The 18,976-nt window shown below is 39.9% G+C and overlaps 1 protein-coding gene across 5 annotated transcripts in view; it reads right to left on the bottom strand.

Annotated features, from left to right (window-relative positions):
• LOC137261894 (four-jointed box protein 1-like) overlaps positions 1–18,976 on the bottom strand; it is a 62,856-nt gene that overhangs the window by 38,018 nt on the left and 5,862 nt on the right. Inside the window, exon 1 of one of the 5 annotated variants that reach the window (XM_067799698.1) lies at positions 3,681–4,132. The exons of 2 other annotated variants lie outside the window; for them this stretch is intronic. The gene's annotated coding sequence lies outside the window, so the exon portion shown is untranslated. Of the gene's footprint in view, positions 1–3,680; positions 4,133–18,976 lie in introns of those variants that run through there. 2 more of the 5 variants (XM_067799699.1, XM_067799701.1) reach the window with 2 other exon arrangements.

Raw genomic sequence — 18,976 nt, 5'->3', positions numbered from 1 at the left:
AAGTAGTAGTGTATTAACCATACAGGAGTTGTGTATAACCATACAGGAGTAGTGTATAACCATACAGGAGTAGTGTATAACCATACATGAGTAGTGTATAACCATACAGAAGTAGTAGTGTATAACCATACAGAAGTAGTAGTGTATAACCATACAGAAGTAGTAGTGTATAACCATACAGGAGTAGTGTATAACCATACACAAGTAGTGTATAACCATACAGGAGTAGTGTATAACCATACAGGAGTAGTGTATAACCATACAGAAGTATTAGTGTATTAACCATACAGAAGTAGTAGTGTATAACCATACACAAGTAGTGTATAACCATACAGGAGTAGTGTATAACCATACAGGAGTAGTGTATAACCATACAGGAGTTGTGTATAACCATACATGAGTAGTGTATAACCATACAGAAGTAGTAGTGTATAACCATACAGAAGTAGTAGTGTATAACCATACACGAGTAGTGTATAACCATACAGGAGTAGTGTATAACCATACAGGAGTTGTGTATAACCATACATGAGTAGTGTATAACCATACAGAAGTAGTAGTGTATAACCATACAGAAGTAGTAGTGTATAACCATACACGAGTAGTGTATAACCATACAGGAGTAGTGTATAACCATACAGGAGTAGTGTATAACCATACACAAGTAGTGTATAACCATACAGGAGTAGTGTATAACCATACAGAAGTAGTAGTGTATAACCATACAGGAGTAGTGTATAACCATACACAAGTAGTGTATAACCATACAGGAGTGGTGTATAACCATACAGGAGTTGTGTATAACCATACAATAGTTGTGTATAACCATACAGGAGTTGTGTATAACCATACAGTAGTTGTGTATAACCATACAGAAGTAGTGTATAACCATACAGGAGTTGTGTATAACCATACGGTAGTTCTGTATAACCATACAGGAGTAGTGTATAACCATGCAGAAGTAGTGTATAACCATACAAGAGTTGTGTATAACCATACAGGAGTAGTGTATAACCATACAGAAGTAGTGTATAACCATACAGTAGTTGTGTATAACCATACAGGAGTAGTGTATAGCCGTACAGGAGTTGTGTATAACCATACAGGAGTAGTGTATAACCATACAGAAGTAGTGTATAACCATACAGGATTAGTGTATAACCATACAGAAGTAGTGTATAACCATACAGGAGTTGTGTATAACCATACAGGAGTAGTGTATAACCATACAGGAGTTGTGTATAACCATACAGGAGTAGTGTATAACCATACAGAAGTAGTAGTGTATTAACCATACAGGAGTTGTGTATAACCATACAGGAGTAGTGTATAACCATACAGGAGTTGTGTATAACCATACAGGAGTAGTGTATAACCATACAGGAGTTGTGTATAACCATACAGGAGTAGTGTATAACCATACAGGAGTAGTGTATAACCATACAGGAGTTGTGTATAACCATACAGGAGTTGTGTATAACCATACAGGAGTAGTGTATAACCATACAGGAGTAGTGTATAACCATACAGGAGTTGTGTATAACCATACAGGAGTTGTGTATAACCATACAGGAGTAGTGTATAACCATACCGGAGTTGTGTATAACCATACAGGAGTAGTGTATAACCATACAGGAGTTGTGTATAACCATACAGGAGTAGTGTATAACCATACAGAAGTAGTAGTGTATTAACCATACAGGAGTTGTGTATAACCATACAGGAGTAGTGTATAACCATACAGAAGTAGTAGTGTATTAACCATACAGGAGTAGTGTATAACCATACAGGAGTAGTGTATAACCATACAGAAGTAGTGTATAACCATACAGGAGTAGTGTATAACCATACAGAAGTAGTGTATAACCATACAGGAGTAGTGTATAACCATACAGGATTAGTGTATAACCATACAAGAGTTGTGTATAACCATACAGGAGTAGTGTATAACCATACAGAAGTAGTGTATAACCATACAGTAGTTGTGTATAACCATACAGGAGTAGTGTATAACCATACAGGAGTAGTGTATAACCATACAGGAGTAGTGTATAACCATCATTTTCTTCATGTTTTTTAAAAGTCCATATTTCTTGAAATATTTTGACGTTACGCTAATGTAGAATAACGCATTGGAGACTGAAATATTGTGACTTGTCTAATGTTTTCATTTTCCAAAATTCTGTGCTATTTTGACATTGCAGCAATGTACATTAGGGCCTCTATTGACTTAGTGGCGCTGTTACCAGTAATATACGGTTACTTCCAGGAAGTCAGCAAGTGAACACCCCAGTTGGAATTACTAATAGTCTTCCGCCAACCATGACTTGTCATGAGGGGTGTCTAAGAGGATCAGATGGTCAGGCTTGCTGACATGATTGACAGACATCATCGTCTCCCATTTCCTTGGATTGATGCTCATGCTGTTGATCACTGGATCATTTGATGCAGTTTCGAATATTTACAGACCACCACCATATCTGGAATATTGCTGAGTGTTGAAGAACAAACAAAAGAAACTTGACGTCACCTCCTGATAGCCATCACCACCCCTAACATACACCTTAAACTGAGAATGGATAGACTGCAGAAAGTAACCAGAGCTTTTCCCGGGCTAAACAAGCCTGGCTGACCTGGTGTGTCATCATACCTAGTGAATTACCTGAACAGTCCCAACCATGTTCAGTAATGTGAAGGTCCAAGGTAGAATATGCCTTCAGTAACCCATGCTTGCCATGAAAGGCGACTGTGCTTGTCGTAAGAGGTGATTGGGTGGGATGGGATTGGGTGGTCAGGCTCGCTGACTTGGTTGACACATGTCATCGGATCCCAATTGTGCAGAATGATGCTCATGCTGTTGATCACTGGATTGTCTAGTCCAGACTTGATTATTTCCAGACTACCGCCATGTATCTGGAATGTGGATGAGTGCAGTGTAAAACTGCACTCACTCACTCAGCAATGTTAAACTGCAAACCAGTTAGCCAATCTCCAAAGCCAGGATTTGACAGTGATCAACAAACATATGCTTGTGACATTGTTAGGATCAAACAATCAATTTCTTATGGTTATGGAAAGGATATAATCACTCCTATATTGACAAAGAAATAAGAAATTCATTTTGGAAAGTTTAAGTGATATTTACTCTATGTCTGGGGCTAAATAATCGCCTTGAAGCAGATGTGGAAGAAGCCCTGTCTATCACTGATAAGGATGATGTTGATGACAGATTGATGAAACAGCAAGGAATTATATGACAGCAGTGTTGTCAGAATAATCCACAAGGAATTCTGCTGGATTCTGATGAAGTGTTCCAATGATCAGTATGTATGAGACATCAAGAAGGATGTTGATATCATGGCAGTAGGTTTTAAAAAGCTCCCTACTCCCTAGATAGCGATAAGTCTGCTGTAATTTGTATACATCACAATATCAGATATTACCAGCATGAGATCGGACATGTCTGTCGAAATATTCGACAGTCAGGAAAACAATTACCAGGAATATCTCACTGAGAAGCATCTGACTTTCAAATGTATTGATATTACATTATACAGCTTGTGAGCTGGCCAGGATAGTGCAGGCTTGAAGGGAACAGTGGATTGTTCGACAGTGATATTGAATACTCATGTTCACTGACAGAAGGCTGCTTCTGAGGATGAGGTTGTTGGTAGACTTACCTCGCACATGTAGAACTATACAGCAGATGGTGTATTTGTCATCATGAAGCATGAGATGTGACCTTGTGCCTTGTCTGTCCTACTAACTCGATGTGGTCATTGTATTGCAATACAACTCAGCCACATGGGAAGACACAAAGCCCGCAATTCAGTGGTGACAAAATCATTCTCCAGTGGTAAAAAATGTCCTACAGAACTGCTTGACTGAATGAAGTTGAAAGGCTGTACTTTGTTGACACTGGCCCAGTCATGAATATAGGCTGCTTGTCACAGTGTTCTCATGCCAGCTTACAGAGAATCTGTAGTCCGTCGTTGTCTTGCTGAGACTACAACACTGTTCTGAGGAGCATTGCTTCAATCTCCCCTCTCTCCTTCGATCTCCTGGCTAAGCCGTGTCTGTCCCTTCTCAAGGCTTAGTCTGCTACTGTGAGGTGTAAACTGACGAGGGATTTACCCTCAACAGATAAACCCTCTTCAATCTTATTGGCTCGTAGCTGTGACATGAACACCCAACACAACTGCTGTTTGAGGCTCACCAGTGTTTCCTTCATTGATGATTCGCACGTTCAGTTGTATTCAGATATTACATAATTTGTAGAGAGAGAACAGTCATTTCCACAGTGTCCTGTCGATGTTATTGTCACTGTGTCCCAGACAGGCCTTTGTCCCAGGGTCCTTCCCCTACCGTGGAGCACCTGCCAATAGACTCTGTCCTCTCATCCACAGATGAATGACCAGGTACAGGTCACATGAGGCAGTCACACAAAAACACAAACAGCTGATGGAACACAGCTTTACACAGCTGTACGACAGTTTTCTGTCATTTTCTGATTTTTTAAACCTTTATTCTGCATCTATTCATTTTTTTTCAAGGAGACAGTGTTAGTTTCTACATGGAAAACAATATTCCAGCATTAGAACTGTAGCTTCTTGTTAATTGCGGCTGCACAGTGGGACTTGTGGTCAGTGTTGTTAGCATGGACATGTTGCGTTGTGGGTACAGTGACTTTAACTTCCCAAGTCTCTCTGAGACCTAAATTAGTCTTGTAGACTATAAAGACAATCAGTAGTTGTACGTTTCTAGACAGGATCCAATCAGGATTCAGGGTAGATGGTATCTACTTGTCATTATGGACATCTTGGCCCTTCTTTAAAGTCACCTGATCTCTTCACTTCAAAGGGGAGAAGTGACCACCTTACTTCTGAAGGTTTACACCGGGGAAAGTTCTCCATGTAAACACACATGACCACTTCACTTTAATTGGTGTACTATTGATAAAAAGTACTCTATGCAATAAGACCTGACAACCTCAGTTCTGAGGGTTTACTAAAATTGGAGTACTCCATGTAACAGATGACCACCTCAGTCCTGAGAGTTTACTACAGATGGAGTTGATACCTCTCTTTGGAGGGTTTGCAAAATAAGTATCCCCTTTATGAACATCATTTCAAAGGTTATACTACAGATTTGAAAACACCTGCCTGACTGGAGGCTGATTTCACATATTGTAGAAAACTTAGTAAGACAGGTTTTTTATCCCATAAAGGTAATGTTCACAGTTTATGGCCTCAATGAATAACTCTGAGCCTGTGGTGCATAAAGACTGTCATTGTGGTTGCAGTGATTTCACTTCCTATTGTTTGTTCAGTATTAAATATCCAATTACATGTACCAAGCCTCCAGAAAGGTATTATAGTGGCTGCAAAGCTGCTCAAATGCTCTCTGGTTCCTTAGCACAGATACAGTTTATAAAAGAAACTAAATACTCTTTCAAGCATGCATGGTCCAGAGTGTTAAAGATTTTCACACTGCTTTCCGTTAATGTTAAATATAAAGTGGCCAAGGAAAACGTTTGATGTTATGTACATTGGTTGATTACACTGAAGGTACACCTCAGCATGGAGTGATGATTTACACATCTGACCCTCTACAGCTGATCCACCATGGAGTGATGGTTGAAACATCACCCCCTTTGACACGCCCCTCTACAGCTGATCCACCATGGAGTGATGGTTGAAACATCACCCCCTTTGACATGCCCCTCTACAGCTGACCCAACATGGAGTGATGGTTGAAACATCACAACCCCCCCCACCCCCCTTGACATGCCCCACTACAGCTGACCCAACATGAAGTGATGATTGAAACATCACCCCCTTTGACACGCCCCTCTGCAGCTGACCCAGCATGAAGTGATGGTTGAAACATCACCCCCTCTGACATGCCCCTCTACAACTGACCCAGCATGAAGTGATGGTTGAAACATCACCCCCTTTCACATGCCCCTCTACAGCTGACCCAGCGTGAAGTGATGATTGAAACATCACCCCTTTGACACGCCCCTCTACAGCTGACCCAGCATGAAGTGATGGTTGAAACATCACCCCCTCTGACATGCCCCTCTACAGCTGACCCAGCATGAAGTGATGGTTGAAACATCACCCCTTTGACACGCCCCTCTACAGCTGACCCAACATGAAGTGATGGTTGAAACATCACCCCTTTGACACGCCCCTCTACAGCTGACCCAACATAAAGTGATGATTGAAACATCACCCCCTTTCACATGCCCCTCTACAGCTGACCCAGCGTGAAGTGATGGTTGAAACATCACCCCTTTGACACGCCCCTCTACAGCTGACCCAGCATGAAGTGATGGTTTACAGTCAATGTGTACACTGTTGCCTTTCCTTTGTGCATTACCAGCATTTTCACTGGTGAAGATAAAAACGTGCCAAATTTGCCAGCTTTGTGTGAGCACATTGTTTGGTATTCTCAGGTAGTGTGTATGTCCATGTTTAGCGGCGACGCTAGCTGTACCCATTGCACCGACCACTCCAATAAATCTCGCATTCCCATGGCTCATGTAAATATTGAACCCTCAGATGTGTGCAGATGCGACTTTGTCACTGCTTTTTCTTGCGAAAAAGTAATTGTTCCCATTTAGGATGGCTTGAGATCCTGTTGTGATTATTTACTGAACATAATTTAATTTTATTTTTTTGTGCTAATTTATGCTATGATTTCGTTTTGATTACATTTGAATCTTCAGTATTTCTCCGCGGTAGATGCTGTCTTGTTCACACATATTATTTTGCAATGAATCATTTTATTAGTAATTACAATAGATGGGTATGTACTGTACATCTCAACTTTTGATAAGGATATTCTGTCCACAATGGAGAGTGAATGAGATGATTGTTTGAAAACATTGTCATGAAAGTAGTATCTGATATTCCAGTAGAAGTGAATCATGCTTAGATTCTTTTGTTTGAGCTTCATTCGAGAAGTTGGTGGTTAGGAGATGACACAGCTTTATGGATGATCAACTATCTATATAGATTTTGTCAAAATATAGAAGTTGATCATCCATACAGTTTTGTCATCTCTATTCTCAGATTTGGGTCAATGAAAGATTGTGATAAAGATCATCTTTGTGTATTTCTATATCCTTGTATCTTTTGAGTTTATATTTGTAGTTCATTGAATATTGCCACTGTTTCTTAAAGGAATGGTATTTAATAAAATCTCATATATTATCTTATCTTATCTATCTTGATTTAATGATGCATTCTTCACCATGATGTGTTAGTAGGAACAGTTCTAGTAACCGGAACAAGTGATAAGTGGTAGAGAAGTATCCTTTAACTAACAATGTCCTGGTACTAATGAGCTTGTGAACCGGTTCCACTGCTATAAATCTGTGTGCGTGTCTTCTCAAAGCCCTGGAGATACTCGTCACTCAGCTCACAAATACTGATGATCTGAGTTTGTTGTTCTGAGAGTTAAGTCTGGAGATGTCCAGTTTTGTGTCAATACTGTGATGAGCTATGCCTGTACCTCTGTGTCATTGTGGTCCTGTGAAGGTCTGAGGTCACCAATACTGCCCTGTGAAAGTCTGAGGTCACCAGTACCCTGTGTTGTGAGAATGTACAGACATTGGAAAGAGTTCAGGACAAACAAGGTCCCCAGTGTCCAGACTGTGCTATTCTAAGGATATATGGGCAACATAGTTCTGGGCAGGTGCTGTGAAGCCTAGTCCACAGTATTCTTGATGAGTCCCCATTTCTCCATCACATTTCAGGAACTTTTTGGACAAGGTCATGGGGCAGAACATCTTGCAGCTGTACTGATCCATGCGTGTGTGTCGTGCATAGAGTGGTATAATATGCAGCATCAATGTATCCATGTTGCACCTTTAGGAAAAAAACAACATATTTGCCGATTTCCGACAGGATCTTGACAGCATTTGATAATACAACAAAACTTGGCCCAACAATGGCGGTTTGTGTAAACCTGACCTGTTGCCTTCTGCCACCTCTCCCGCACTTCAGCAATTATACATGTGTGAAGTTGTGAGGAAAGGTGGCACCTCTCGTAGTGAGTGATGTGGTTGTGAAGCAGCCATGTTGTTGTAGAGAACCTATCACTCTTTATCGGGACAAACTCAAAACATGAGCATAATATAGGGCATGCATGTCTGCCATACACACCCTGAAGCAAATACATCCATGAAAGCTCAAGTCTAGAAAATGTTGGAAGTCTTGATTTCCGCAGCTGAATGGAGAAAGTCTCAGGCCTCCTTTTAATTATAACGTCTTTTTTCTGTTGCTATGAGCTTTTCTTTCTGTAAAATGTGTTCATTTTGGAGACTAGTTGTTAGTCTACCAAGTGTTTAATGTCCTCTCTAACTCCATTTCACATATCTGTATGTTAGATAACAAGGTATGACACAAAGGAGTCGTCGATGATAACTCCCATACCTTGACTCAGACTCACACAGTTCTTGCTGTAGGGTTGTCGTGTACCATGGCACATCATTAGAGAGTGTTTACAAACATCCGACAAGCCCCTGATCTGGTTACGGCTTCAGTGAATATGTGTTCATACAAGACAGAATGCACTGCTATGATGTGTCAAGATTTGTACTTCCTGTGCTTTGAGATTTGTCTGACTTGTCACCACGACATGGCCATATTGTACTGGGATCTGAGGGATTACTTCACAAGGTCGTGATAATATTCACAATTAAAAAACCTGCCATCCTGGGATGTGTGAATAACATTATGCACATCAAACATATTTAGTGTTTCCTGTTCTAGTATCGTGGAAATGCAGGAATGGATTGTTTTTGAAATGTTTATTTATTGTAAATGAGAGTAAAGACAGTGTCCTGTGTTGATATCCTACTTGGTGCATGTAAGTGTAGTCTGGGAGGTGACCTGGGAGCTTGTCAACATTTCACCCCTCAGTGTTTGAACAGCACACCACTGGCGCTGTAATGCCACCTTCCGTAGTGCCTGTAATCTCTGAGTAAATAGCCACACGTAATTGGAATACACAGATAACACATTGTGTCCCATTGTGGACATCTTAGCATGTACAAAGCCTGGAGAGTAGACACTCCATGATGCAGCACCTCTGGCTTGTGGACCGTATGTGAAACTTTCCTATACCGACATTCCATTCTCTGATACCTCTGGTACATGGACACTTTCTTAAATGGAAATTCAGTACTTAAACACAACTGATATGTGGACATTCCAACATTATCATAGGCCTCCCACTACAGAGAACCTCTGTAAAATACTTTCTGTACCAGCGTTGTTGATTAAATACCTTCTATATGCTATATTTTCTATGTACAACATGGACTATGTAAAATACCCACTACATCAGTGGATCTGTGTACACTACTCTCTGTATCACTGGTTCAATGAACAATTCTACCAATACCACAAGTTCTATGAACAATAGTGTCTATATACCACACGTCTGTTACTAATATGAACAATGCTCTCAATGCCACATGTTCTTTAAACAATACTGTCTATACAACATGTCTGTATCATTAAGTGATTCTCCTACATCAAATAACAAATTAAGAACATACAAACTGGTCAAGTCATTTAAAAAGTTCACAGATCACATTTTTCAAAACTACAGTGAGGTAATCACAAACTGAGTAACTGAAACTGGAAGATGTTGAACCTGCAACAACACTAATATAACATCGGTGTAAAACATGTCATCATGTTTACAAGTTTGGATGAATTCTGTGAGTTACCATAGCTTCCTCATATTGTTTCCATGTTATTATATAATTTGTAAAATGGTTGTCATGTATATCATGTGTGTATCTGTATTGCTAAGTTTGTAACCATTATGTTTATGTTTGTAGTTTATAGAATCTTGGTGCTGTTTCTTCATAGAATGCTATGCAATAAATGTCATATCTACCACATGGTCTATGAACAGTACCCTTAGTACTGCCACATGTTCTGTGTACAATATCCTCTCTCTACAGTTTATTCTGTATTCAGGACCTTGTGTCATGGAACCACTGGTGATGGCTGTGCACAGTATCCTCTCTCTACAGTATATTCTGTATTCAGGACCTTCTGTCAAGGAACCACTGATATGTCTGTGCACAATATCCTCTCTCTACTGTATATTCTGTATTCAGGACCTTTTGTCATGGAACCACTGTGATGTCTGTGTACAATAACCTCTTACACCAAGTGTACAGCACAAAGTGTGGCACTTTCTCCATGCTTATTGGCCAGGACTTCTGTATTAAGGCCATGGCCAAATTCGCATAAGCTGTGATTGAATGGCACTAAATTTACATTAATTGATCATATGAATCAAACTTAAGACCATGACATTTCTCATGAGAGATAACCCCAGATAGGTTTCAGATATCAACCCAAATAAACCTTTGAGGTAAATATATGAAAGGCTGCACTTGTGTACCAGAGCTGCTGTTGAACAATGACTGACTGGCTGACTGAAAGAATGAATGAATATTTATCTGCATAGCATTAGCAATCTTCCAGCAAAATCACAGCAATATACCACGTACATGTGACAGGAATAATCATATATGTCATTCTACATTTATTACACACTGTAGGTATTATTATGGAATAAGGATATTTTCCATGTCATACATGGAGAAGTATATTTGCCAGATTTCTGCTGATTCAGCAAACTGTGCCAGCTACCTTGACAAAAGTATTAGATATGATAATCTTGTGTTTTTAGCATAGTGTTTTTACTTGAGCATGATGGTGAACACCTTGGAACACCATGATGTGGAACACATTCACAAGTATGTTTCACGCATTTTTATGTATAAATTATGCAGCATTATATCATGTGGCGGAACAGCCCCGTGAGATATTGCCGTGGTTACAATGTCCCTGTCAGCAGCCAGGCCTGATGTGTCGAAGTCTGTCACTGCAAAGCAGGCAGCGACAAAGCTGCCTTCAGCCACTTCATCATTACATCAAGGGGCCGGCAGGTAGTCTAGTGGTTAAAGTGTTTGCTCATCATGCCAAAGATCTGGGTTCGATGTTCCATGTGGACCAAAGTGCTGTCCAACATCATGATATTAATAGAACTTTGCGTAAACAGCATAAAACTAAACTCTCTCACTGTTTCACATGAAGAGTCTTTCAACCTGACTAGGGCTTACCTTTCATGCGTGATGCATAGTTATTAGACTGATGGGCTTTGTGTATGATACCTCCTATCAGGGCCTAGGGCATATCCTTGACATTAGTACAGAATAAAGCTGTATTCATTCATGGATTCGGTTTGTTATTCATAGATACTAGAATCAAATTTTTAGGATTTTTTAAAGGAGTATTTTTACATGCTTTTGGATATTTATTGAAATGAGATGTGCAAAATGAAATGTATCCAAGCCAGGTAGGTAAATAGCAATCACTGTTTGATATTTAACTTGAATATCGGCATTGGCCATTGTCATAAGGAATTAACTCTGTCAACATGATCAAAACATGTCAAAGAAATATTTTGTCATTTCTCCACTAAATATATTGAATAAAATGTTAACTTCTGACTTGTTATTGCGTTCATTTCCAATTTGGTATTTGTCACCCAGGTGATATATGTCGTATTCACTTCATATTTGATACATTGTAGCCCTGCTACTGATCATAGATCTGTGAGGAGTTGAGTTTTACATCTTACTTGGCAATATTCCCTATATATGGTGGTAGTCTGTAAAAAAATGAGTCTGGACCAGACAATCCAGTGAGCATCAATCTGCACAATTGGGAACTGGTGACCTATCAACCAAGTCAGTGCATCTGACCACCCGATACCGTTAGTTGCCTCATATGACAAGCATAGTCACCTTCTGTGGCAAGCATGGGTTGACCTACACCTATTTTACCCAATTCATGGGTCAGCACTGGTTGTGAGACAGCTTTCACTGTGTTGACATATACAAAACTGCACTTGGTCTCCTGTAACACTGCTTTTGACTTCCCCCATCAACCAGCACACCATTTGTGTTCAACTTCAGAACCATAGGAATATGGTAAAATCATGTAGAAGAGTTACTGAGGTGCAGAGAGCAGGGATTGTGCAGCGAAAACCATAGGTCTTTGTGGAGCTGGTTTGTTGTGAATTGTAAGGGTTTTGAGTGGTGGGTTGTTGGTAGTGGTATGTGGTGCATCACCAACTGTATGGAATAGGATTTTGGAGTAGAATTTCTGCTATGTGTTGCAGTTGGTATACTGTAGGTAGTGAGGGTTGGGTGATTGCATGAAGTGGATGGAAGACTGATGGGTGGTGGATGGTGTTGGTATCAAGGATGAAAGCTGGTATTATGCTAAAGGCAGAGAAGGTGGGATGGAGGGTGGTTTTCTGAAATGAGACTGGGGTTATGAATAAGTGTGAGTCAGACTCTGAAGGTCATTGACAAAATGGTCCTGCTGACAATAAACATTTGTCTTCCAGTCCAAACTAATTAGCCCCTTGTTAATGATCAAAGGAGTGATTCAGGCAGATACTGGAGAGGGTGGGCTGTACACAGTGAGTCAGTGATGCAAGTCAATTAGAGCTGGCCAGCTGGAGGCTGGCAGGGACATGCTGGACGGAAGTTACACTGCACTCAGGTACAACTATTTGCAGACCATGCAGTAATTAGCTAAGCATCTGTGCAGTATGTCAATAATTTTGTGATGAATGTAACTAGTAAATATCTGAATATCATTGCATATTTACATAATGTGTTGAGTATATAAACTGTAATGCAGGTCTTGACTCACTGATATTACTCACACCAAACAACTAGGAAGTGCACTTTCACAAAGATGAGTATCTGATCTTCGGGAGAAATTAACGTAATAATGTATATGTATTAAATTTGATATTTCATATCAGAGAGTGAGGTACATTCTCATTAATATGATAAATGCTGATCTTAGTAGAGTGATTCATTGAATAATAAATCACTTAATTCTGAAGGTCATTCATCTTGATCTTTGACGTAGGTATAATATTATGTGTGCATTCTGATAGGCTTGTCATTAAGGTTTTGTGATATTAACATATGGCAGGATCTTCTTGGTACAACTGTGTGTCACAGTGAACCTGTGGTAGCGATGTATTGCAATACTTAACAGCACTAAAACAATGTCAGTCCAAACATTCCTCTTGTGGAGTTCCCTTTAGCAGGTTGTATCTGATCTGGTCTCATGCCTGGCCTGCCATCAAGCAGCTATCTGCCTTGTGCAGATGATGTGTTGGAGGGAGGAGTGTAAGGAGGGGTGATGGGGCAGCGGTAACAGCAGTGCTGTTGACAGCTATGTCTAATGTACCAACTCCTGTGTGTGTCGACACCTACACTGGTGCTTCACTTATGGTAGATATGTTTATATACAGTTACATCTGATCTGCACAACAGTGAAGGGTCTAGGGGTCAGGTTTCACAACAGCCATCCATCTGGACAGGGTGATCCACAAGCCTCACTGAATGACCTCAGTTGTCCTTTGTTCTGGCATCAGTGTGAACAACTTGGGTTCACATTCTCCAATGGTTTCCTTGACCAAGGGTAAACTGAAATTAACTTTTCAGCTGACTGTGATAAGCTTTTGCAGGTTCCTAATTCGAGAAGTTAGAATCTCTTTGATGCCAAACCAACTATCAAGTGGTTTAATTGCCAACACTAACTGAAGGACCCCACTGGTATCTGTGTAGCTTCAGTAAATGCTATCACTGCTATCAAGAAAAGTCATCATCTTTTTTAACGTTTAAAAAAATGTCTCTGTGCTTATATTAACATAATTAATGGAACTTTAATTTTGCTAATATAAATGAAATGACAGATTTCTTGTTGTTTGTACACCATGGGTGGATCCAAATGGGGTGTCAGGGTACATTGGTGTGCATCCCCCTTTTTGTCTCATAAGTTTATTAAACGACCATTGAAATTCTAGTGAAAACAGGGTAAAATTAACTGTACACCCTTTCTTTCTCATAAGGCTGTATCTGCTCCTGATTATTGTGAGTGATAGATGATTGGAGCTCAGTTAGTTTCCATGATCATTGTCATAGCATTTCCTTCCCTCCAGTGAACCTTGGGAGCACCTGCTGAAAGTCCACAGTCCATCTGTCTGCGCTTGTCACAGGTTGGCAAGGAAGCCATGTTGAGAGGCTGTGGTACAGTGGCATGTTTTGTGGTGTAGAAACACTAGTCTTTTGTCATGGGAGAAAGATTTTACGAGGTGTGTAAAGAAGAACATCTGAAGGTCAGCTTGGAGGAAATTAAGACCTTGTCAGTGATTGATGTATCAATGACTGGACAAAGCACAACAGCTACTTCAGAGACTGAGAGATGCAGCAGCTTCATGGGAAATGCACAGTGTCCAGAAAGTGTTGCTATATTCAGAGGGTCACAGGTGGCCTTGTTTACCAAAGCAACACAATTCTCTGTGCTGGCATGCTGGAATCTTGATGTTGTGTGTTTCCTTCTCAAAGTCCACCTGACTATGAATCCTTGTTAATCAGCATGATGCCAGTGCTTAGAGATTTCACCAAAGTGATAAAAATCTCAGACCTGCATCTTTCTCTATCTTTTACTGTGGTAGGTCACCAACCCCTCCTTGAACAGATGACATTGGTAGCTCAGCTACTCCCCTCGCCTTCCGTCCCTCCCTCCCCAGCTCATGACACATGTAACCAAGCAACCACCTTCCCCACTGTCAAGATGCCGTGAAAAAACCTCAACACTCCCCCAAGTCTGTCCCCAGAGACAGTACATACAAGTAAGAAATAGCAGTCTTTGGAGATAAGACTGTTGACCTGGACCCTCACATCATCCTGAGGGATAAACAAGGCAATTACACTGAGTTATTGACTGATATCGTCCACATGGAAAAGGGACATAACTCTGGGTGTGATAAGACAACATGGCTAATAACAGTAGATCACTCAGTATTGAGTTAGTGAGTGATCAGTACTTTGAAGCTGCTTACGGTACACGCCACGTGTTATCGCATAATTCATGGTTTGTAGCCAGTGGAAACTCTGGGTACTTCAAGAGTACAAGAGGCTAAATATGCCATTTTACTGATCAAGATCACAACCAAAATTAGTTTGAATATTTATACAATGTAATTATAAAGTCCTAACTTGATCAAAATAGATTTTGTTGAGTTTTATATGAAAACTTTCTGGCTGTGATCATAACGTCAACAACATTCTGATGTTGCTTGAAAACTTTTCATTTTTTTATCTGTGGACATAAACAACTTTTGATTTTAAGGAGTTCTTATCGACAAGCTGTCACATGTTCAGCACCACTGATCCATCAGAGTGGGAATTATGAACTATATTGCAAACCTTGATCTTACATGCACTTTAATATTCTCATGCTTCCAGTTCTGTAAACATGCGAGTAGGAAGATAGTATCAATGACATGGTAACATGGAGGGGACGCAGCAGGATGCTATCTTCCTGCTGTAATGCTGCACATTATATTGCTCATCAACAACAGTTTGTAATGGCTTCATTGCAGGAAACTGATGAAGTATTAATGCTCCGATAAAACAGCAAAGCAAAGACTTTATCCTCCATGGCTTTTATGGCTCTGCAGGTGCTGCTGTTACAGTATCTTGCCTGTCAACTGATATGGAGGCTAACTCAATGTTTCAGCTTCCATCTCTCATTGGATTCTGAACTGTGGTGAATATACTGAGTAAAAGAAGCAAGGTGATATTGTTCTGAGTATGTCAGATTTTATACCCTGTAAGCAATTTTCAAGTAATATCACAGCAGGGTTCGTCAGAAATGAGCTTTTGTACCATAGTAATGGGGAGGATTGACCATTGGCCTTTGACGATAGACATTTTGAGAGACAAGGAACCTGGCATGACCAGCAAATGCTTTAAAAAACCCCATTATTGTTCTGAAGAATGTTAGCAAATGTTTAATGCACTTGTGAAAAAATAAAGCAGCTAAACACATTTCATCATAACGTCACAGTGTTATATATGTCTTAACGTATGATTTTTTAATGCTACATTTGTCATACATCCCGCAGTGAACAGATTTAAGCATAGATAAAGATATTTATTGCATGTCATTCCGTCAAGAAACAGTAGGAATATTCTATAAACTACAAATGTGAATGTTACAGTAGTTACAGACATATATAGATACATGAATGATATGCATTACAACAGTTTATCAGATGGAGTATCATCACATGGAAGCAATATGAGGCAATACACGGGATTCATTTGAAATTGTAAATATCATGACATATTTTGGAAATAATTGCGGGATTTCTGTTTGAAAACATTGTTATAAATTGTTCTTGATATGATATATATATTATATACAAACTCAACCTGTTTTGGCCAAGACTGGGCATATGATTTCCTAAAAGAATATGGTTAAAGCATTCGCCTGTCATGTGGACCCAGGTACAATGTGTGTTGCCCATTTCTGGTATCAACTGCCATAATATTGCTGGAATGTTGCTATAAGAGGAGTAAAACTACACTCACTCACTCACTCACTCACTCACTCACTCACTCACTCACTCACTCACTCACTCACTCACTCACTCACTCACTCACTCACTCACTCACTCACTCACTCACTCACTCACTCACTCACTCACTCACTCACTCACTCACTCACTCACTCACTCACTCACTCACTCACTCACTCACTCACTCACTCACTCACTCACTCACTCACTCACTCACTCACTCACTCACTCACTCACTCATGTGTACACTGATATTTTCCAGGCACTGAGATCTATGTATGCTATTGTTCAAAGGGAACTGAAGTTATGTTGCACATCTCCATTTACAGATCCAGAGGTACATTTCTTCCTGTTGTCAATATTATAGGGAACATCCATTGGTGTGGTGATTTATCATGGTGATAGAGCATCAGAACCCTCATCATCTGTCTACATGTCTACATCAGGCCATTTGCTGACACTTGAACACCCTGTGTAATAAATATGTGTTGTGATTGATGCTGGGCTGGGGAGATATGGGCATATATCCCCCAGTTTGAATGGCTGGTGTATAATGCATGGACTTCCATAGTAGGTAATCCTCCAGGGACTTTGGCAGATAACATGCATGAAATACATGCTGGACAGCTGGAAAGAGGTTGTAACCTTTTGTGTATGCCAAACTTACACAATTATTTTGATTTAAATATTTGGAAAATTTATTTTAGAAGCAGATAATGTAAATGAAATAGCTGAAAGACAATGTAATATTGTTTTTGAAACAACATTCTGTTCATGGGCCTGTCCATTCCTTACTCATGGCAACAGTGCAAGTGGGATTCCATTGGTAGCAGGATAACATAGGTATATTTTTAAAACAGGAAGCAGAAAAATGCACCAATAAATGATAGGTTTGTTTAAGTAGACATGGACCTAAAACAATGTACAATAAGTATACACATGGTCAAGTTAGGAGCTGTTGTATGCCTGCCATATCATGATGAGCTGATCTGTGATACCTGGCTATATACACTTGTATTCTGATTGTCACAGTGATGATAGAAAGCCCATGAAAGCAGGGCCATGGAAATTCCTCCCTGGTGAAGACAAGCATGTTACTAAACTGATTGATCAGTTACTAAAGTATTGATCACATGAATCAGAGAAAACTAACCTGGCAATATTGATAAAATCTCCATCAACTTGGCAATGGGCCATAAAGAGAATTCAATTGCAGTCAGTCTCATATATGAAGTGGGAATGGTTTTGTGAATCTAAAGGTGATGTATGGTGTAATTAACGGTTGTGCGGTGATGGATGGGGACTGAGGGTTGTCGGAGGGAGGATATTGGCCTCTGGGATTGGGCTCCAACTGTCAGTGTGGATCCAGCATCTTAAGGAAGCAATATTCAGAATGCCAGAACACTCTTGTTACTTTTAGCCAATTAGATGGGTTTTAGATGGTTTTGTGAGTCAAACTCCACACAAAATGCTTGTTCTGAAGGTGAGAGATATTCTCAGCTTTTCCCATGTCTGTCACAAGATTGAAATAGTGTAATTTATTGCCAGAGAAATGGACTGTTGGCTGCCAGCAGTGATTCCCACAACTACTTCCATATCTTCTTGTGTGGCATGGTGAAGACTGCTGTAGGTGTACTGAGTGGCCGGTTTGGTCCAGATTAACAGAAAGTATAAAGTGTAAAATGCCAATAAGGTATATATAATATCAGGTGTGGAGGAATAGAATGGTTTGACACTTAAGTTAACACCAATGAATCATTATTATTACATTGAAATGGTTGAATGTCACTTATCTCTGACATGTACAGATATTAGGAAAGTTTACTAGAAATAAAACATGGGAATTCTTCAGAGTATTTCATGAAAATACCAAGGTGCAGAAACATTAACCAATTGTTTTAGCTGGATGATTTGGGATAATGAATTGCTAAACATTTCCAACCATTTCCCTCCCCACTTTAGTGCACTTTGTGAAGCCAGTTTTGGGCGTGAGTTGCCATGTTGTTTCTGGAATATTGTTAAAACCAGCATAAGGTGCTTTCTCATTTGTAGACAAAACAGAAGTCTGCAGTACTATACCTGACATTCATGGATGCGAACTTTGTGTGCATAGTATAGCCCCAACAAAGGACAATGTCCCTGTAATACTGTCAGTGTTAAGGTGGTCAAAGGTCACTGGTTATTACAGGTTTAATGACACAAGTGTGGAAATATTTGGAAGAAATTCAAGTTGGAGACATGCCAGTTGTCAGCTGGTCAAGATTGATAGCCATCTAAATTACTAGCAGTTGATTTTAATCTGATCAAATGATTGGCTTGGGATTGGTTATTAGATGCAAATAATTAGTCAAGACGTCATGTGAGAGAGGCGACAGCATGGTCGTGTATGGAGTTGATTGATTTGGATTAAGGAGACAAGACTTTATAACTGCTCGGTGGGAGATTGATTTCTGCCCATAACAAATTCATAGTAGCT

The sequence above is a fragment of the Haliotis asinina genome, chromosome 14, assembly GCF_037392515.1.
Source record: "Haliotis asinina isolate JCU_RB_2024 chromosome 14, JCU_Hal_asi_v2, whole genome shotgun sequence".
NCBI lineage: Eukaryota > Metazoa > Mollusca > Gastropoda > Lepetellida > Haliotidae > Haliotis > Haliotis asinina.
The sequence above is the reverse complement of the archived record's forward strand: the minus strand, read 5'-3'. Positions and strand labels throughout refer to the sequence as shown.